Below are 5,571 nucleotides of genomic sequence, written 5' to 3' on the forward strand. Positions count from 1 at the left end.
AAAAAAAAAAAAAAAAAAAAAAAAAGTGTGAGACCATGTGATAAAAACATCTCACATCACCCTATCTTTGTGATGAATCTTCATTTTTTATTGCATTTCCTTTCTCCTTTTTTTAAAAAAAATTTTTTGGTACTGGGCATTGAACCTAGGGCCACTCAACCACTAAGCCATATTCCCAGCCCTATTTTTTATTTTATTTTTATTTAGAGATGGGGTATCACTGAGTTGCTTGGTGTCTCACTTTTGTTGAGGCTGGCTTTGAACTCTCGATCCTCCTGCCTCAGTCTCCTAAGCCACTGGGATTACAGGCATGTGCCATTGCACTAGGCTCTAATATTTATTCTTTCATTGAGCCCTTATTATGAACCAGGCACTTTACCAGATGGCTAAAGTTCTGTCCTTGAGAAGCTTGTGGTGGCAATTATAGACAATGTCAATTAAGGGGGTTAAGTGCTCAATAAGTATGTAGTAAGTATAGGGTTTGTGAGGCCTTATAAGAACAGCATAACTTTGAGGCAGTGGCACAGGTAAGGAAATTTCCTGCAACTGAGGCCTGAAAGGAAATTTGAAATAACCAGTCTGAAAGAAAAAGGAAGGGCATTTCCTTTTGGGGATTTAGGGCAAAGGACAGCCTATGTCGCATTCATGGATGTGCTTCATGACTGAGGTCCAGAGTACAAAACAGTAAAAGCAGCAGCTGGCACAATAATTGTCAAATTATGGAAGGCCTTGTAAACCAAGCTGGGGAGTTTGGACTCTTCCCTGAAAGCAATGGGAAGCTCACAGGAGAATGACCAGATTTCTCTCTTTAAAAGGCTGTTTTGACGCTTTAAGGAAAATGGACTGGTGGGTACAGGTGACAGCTGGTATATCAGTCAAGAAATTACCACAGTAATCTATGTGGGAGAAAGTGAAGGCCTAATGATCTACTGCTAGTAAGCATACTGAGAAGTTGGTTGAATCAATATATTAAAGAAGCAAAACCAGGCAAACTGATGATATCCTAGATGGAGGGCATGAAGCATTAAGAAGCATCCAAGGAGCTGGGAGTGGGCACACTACTCCCAGATACTTGGGAGGCTGAGGCAGGAGGAGTCTAAGTTCAAGTCAACCTGGGCAACTTAGCAAGACCCTATCAATCAATAAATAAAAGTTGGTTGGGGGGCCTTCTGGAGGGTATAGTTCAATGACACAGAGTTTGCCTGGTATGTTCAAGGCCTGGTATGTTCAAGGCCCTAGGATCATTCCTCAGTACCCCCCCCCAAAAAAAGTATCCAAGGCATTAAAGACAGCATCCTAAGTTTCTACCTTGAGTTGACAAAGTTGGGTAACTGAATTCAAAGCGTAGAGGTGAAGTAGAAGAAGTAAAGAAGTGATGAGTTCCATTTTAGATGTTATGTTGAGGTACCCCTGGGGTATCAAGGAAGAAATGTTCAGGAAACAGATGGATCAATGGGTCAGGAACTCAGGTGGAAAATCTAAAATAGAGACAAAGATTTTAGAATCATCAGCAGAGAGGCTGGTGTGTTAAGCATAACAGTGTTAATGATGATTGCAACTGTTCTGAACAGAGCAAGGTTTTGGAAGCAAGCAAAACCAGATCAGAATCCTGGCTTCTTAATTTCCCTCAACCATTATTTCATCAATAGTGAAATTGAAATAATATCACTTATCCAAAGGATTAGTGTACAGATTTATATATAAAGCTGCAACATTTGTTCATAGTGTGGGAACAGTTCTGGAACTTAATGGGAACTCAATAAAAAACAAACTCTTGTAAAAGTGAATAATAGGTTATCACTCTCTTCTCTCCGCCCCCTCTCTCTCTATATATAGTTGCTGATAGACCTTTATTTTCTATTTATTTATATGTAGTGCTGAGAATCAAACCCATTGCCTCCCACATGCCAGGCAAGTGCACTACTGCTAAGCCTCAGCCCCAGCTCTCTCTTCTCTTCCTTTTGACTAAATAATCCCTGAAGTTCTTTTCTCTCTTGACTCAAATGGTACATGATACTCCAACCAATCTACTTCTTCCATACTGGCTTTACCCTTATGTCTGTTGCTAAGGCTCAGCCCCTGGTCTTTTTACATTTGCTATTTCAATGACCACAACTTCTATCTTCACTTATCACCCTTGTACAGAATGAATCCCAAGTCTAAAACTCCTATTTCTCACTCACATTTTAGTCTAGATTTACAATGTCTCTTCAGCTCACTGTCTTACTGACAGTGTAAATCAAATCGATAAAAAACGATCACCTTGGATCATATTTGCTTCTAGACTTATTTCTCTCTCTTACCATCCATTTCTATCTAAACAGTCAGTTTTCATTTAACAAATATTTATCATGAACCTAGACTGAATGTTTATATTGTCCCTTGAATTCATATAGAGCCTAATCTCAAATGAGATGGTCTTAGGAAGAAAGATTTTTGAGAGGTTATTAGGTCATAGGGCCCAGCCCTCATAAATGGTATTAGTGTCCTTATAAGAAAATAAAAGGCACAGATATCTCCCCCACTCCTTCTGCAATGTAAGGGCACAGTGAAAAGATTATGAACCAGGAAGCAGGCCCTCACTTGACATCTAATCTGCTGGCAAAGAAAATGTTTATAAACCACACAGCCTAGGGTACTTTTGTTATAGCAGCCTGAACAAACTAGGATACCTACTATGCTATACTGATGAACAAGACAAATCCTTGTGTTCATGGGGGAACATCACTCGGGAGCTTAGTAAAAATGCAAATTCTCAAGTACTGAGTCAGAATCTCTGGGGAGTGCAGCCCAGCAATCTATGTTTAACAGTCCTCCAGGAGATTCTTAGGAAGGTTAAAATGTTAGAAGCACAGCTCTAGTTATCTTTGATTCTTCCTTCTCTGTGCCAACTAACTGAATATCAAACTTTGAAAACTACTCCATAGGTTTTTTCCAACCCCATCTTAGTCGAGAACCTTTTACCTCATGAGTAGACTGCTATAAAATCTCTCAACATGTTTTCTGGCTTTAGTCGATGCTGATGATACTGCCAGATGAAATACTTTTCTAAAACACTGTTGTCACTGATACCAATGACGAAAAACCTAGAATGAATTTTCTACCATCTACTAAAGGAAATAATAGCATCTTTTTGATTTGTGGAGTTGTAATAGTTTCCTAAGAGATACTGTAACAGAGGGCAAGGGATTTGGTGGTTTAAACCAGCAGAAATCTATTCTCTCACAGTCTGGAAGCTAAAGGTCTGAAAATAAAAGTATTGGGAGGGTTGCTACATTCTGAGAGATAATCTATCCCATACCTGTCTGCTAGCCTCTGATGACAGCTGAGGTGTCCTTACTTTGTAGAGGCATCACTACAATTTCTACTTCCATTTTTACCTTAAATTCTGTGTGTTTCTTCACATGGCTGTTTCTTATAAAAACACCAGTTATATTGAATTCTCTGTACTACTTAACTAAGAGCAAATCTGTGCTCCAGGATTCTCCCCTAAATTTCCCATAATTATGCTTTTTCCCCTTCTGTACCTTTGCCCATAGGGGATGGATGCAATGCTCTTCTTACTCTACTCCATTACATCTGAAATAAAAAACTCAAATAGCTGCCAGACCAGATGCTCCATGACAACCGTCAACACTTTGCTTCAGGACCAGGGAGACAATGGAGATTAGAGGGAACTAAAGACCTGGAAATTTTATTGAGTCTGAAGGAGAGTGCTGCTACTCAACTCAAGGTAACTGCACCATGCAAATTATGTGGGCCCTGATTGGGAACATGTGTGCTCACGCACACAAAATGTTAAGTTTTGCTGTGCTTAGCAAAACAAGGAGTTCTGTGAGAAAGTATGAACTCTTTGAACTGTGTCCCTGTTGCTGTCTTAAGAGGATAGGAGAAAAGAATGTTCTGCCAAGTGTAAAATTTATATGTGTGTGTGTGTGTGTGTGTGTGTGTGTGTGTGTTTGCCTGGGAATAACTAACCACAAGTTAATTGATAAGAAATATGGAGCACTGTGACCATAAACAAAGTTTTCCTGAGAATGTTTATCCATGCTTGTAAGGATTAAGCTGCCAAAAGGATGTTTTTTCTTTCCCCTTGTTTTGATTAACAATGCTGTATAAAAGAAGGAGAGAAAAAAGTAAAGGTGGTGCTCATTTTCTACTGAATGCCTGTGTGTGCGTGTGTCTTTCTTAAGCATCTCTGCTGTACCAGGAATTACAGATTGTCAGCTGGTCTGACAGCAACATCTTCTGATTTTTCAAGAAAAGTTGGGAATTTAGATTATGTTTATGAAATTTCCTGATTTAAAAATGTTAGCCACTAATTTAAATAAAAACAAACAGCAGGGCTGGGGGGCTGTAGCTCAGTGGTAGAGTGCTTGCCTAACATGCAGGAGGCACTAGGTTTGATCCTAAGCACCACATAAACAAATAAAATAAAGACATTCTCTCCATCTACAACTACAAACAACAACAACAACAACAAAACAAAACAGACAGCATGAGTCAAGAATATATATATATATATCTGGCACAGGCGTCATTTTAAAAAAAATTTTGTTGTAGGTGGACACACTATCTTTATTTCATTTTTTTTTAATGTGGTGCTGAGGATCGAACCCAGTGCTTTACGCGTGTTAGGCATGCACTCTACCACTGAGCCACAACCCCAGCCCGAGAGGCCATTATTTTTCATATTACGTAAATACTTCCCGCTATTTCAGATCTAGCTCAGTTCCTTTTAATCACTTCAATCTGTGTTTAATTCACATTCATACGCATACATTAGGTAATGCTTAACAATGACAAGAGTTCCTGCCTACAGGAAGGTTCACTCACAGGACACAAAAGTAGTAAGTGCTTATTAATCATATGCTAAATAAGCACAGCTTAAAAGCTTAACAGGGGATGGAGCGGGTTGGGGGTAGCAATCTGGGAAGGTTTCCCAAAGGAAACTTTTGACGTTACTCCTAAAGGTATTATGCAGAACTTTACAAAGACACTAGCTTACCTAAACCCCTACGCCTCTAAACTCCCAACAGTATGAATATTTTAGATCCAAAGGTAGAATATGTCTGAAAGGCAAAGTTTATTCCTGAGGTTTAGTCTAGTCGCCCTAGCAGGACTCCCAGTTATTCCTGCTATGTAGCAACCACATCCTGGTTCTAAGTACAAAGGGTCAATTCGACCTGTGAATGAATCTGGGCCCGCAAGAGAAGCCGTTGGCAGTCGGCACAGAGAGAACTGGAACAGACTGGAGCAAGGAAGGAGGCGGTCGCGGCAGAATTGGGGCCGCGGGCGGGGCGCACGGAGACCCAGCCCTGGGCCAAGGGCGCAGAAAACCCAGCCCAGCGCCCCGCGCGCGCCTCACGTCCTTCGGAGGCCCGGCCCCTTCCCCCTCTAAAAAATCAGGGTTCCGCCCCTGCTTCAGGAGGTCCGCGGCCCACCCACCTCCAGGAGGGACACAGGCGCCCGGGCCCCAGCTCTGCAGACGCCGTGGGGTCTCACCTCCAGGCCACCCCAGCCTCCCGCTCGGCCAGGGCCCCCTCCGTGGCCGCCATTGCGCAGCCCCTC

General features: G+C 41.6%; 1 protein-coding gene and 1 long non-coding RNA gene across 2 annotated transcripts in view; one reads left to right on the forward strand and one right to left on the reverse strand.

The window, feature by feature from the left end:
• Positions 1-5,565, reverse strand: part of Znf594 (zinc finger protein 594) — a 22,008-nt gene extending 16,443 nt beyond the window's left edge. Inside the window, 1 exon segment of the mRNA XM_048798361.1 lies at positions 5,449-5,565. The gene's annotated coding sequence lies outside the window, so the exon portion shown is untranslated.
• Positions 1-5,571, forward strand: part of LOC125615139 — a 77,645-nt gene that overhangs the window by 3,801 nt on the left and 68,273 nt on the right. The window contains exon 2 of the long non-coding RNA XR_007345685.1: positions 3,540-3,733. This is a non-coding gene — a long non-coding RNA (uncharacterized LOC125615139). The remainder of the gene's footprint in view (positions 1-3,539; positions 3,734-5,571) is intronic.

Source organism: Marmota marmota, unplaced genomic scaffold (assembly GCF_001458135.2).
Source record: "Marmota marmota marmota unplaced genomic scaffold, marMar, whole genome shotgun sequence".
In the NCBI taxonomy this organism is placed as follows: Eukaryota; Metazoa; Chordata; class Mammalia; order Rodentia; family Sciuridae; genus Marmota; species Marmota marmota.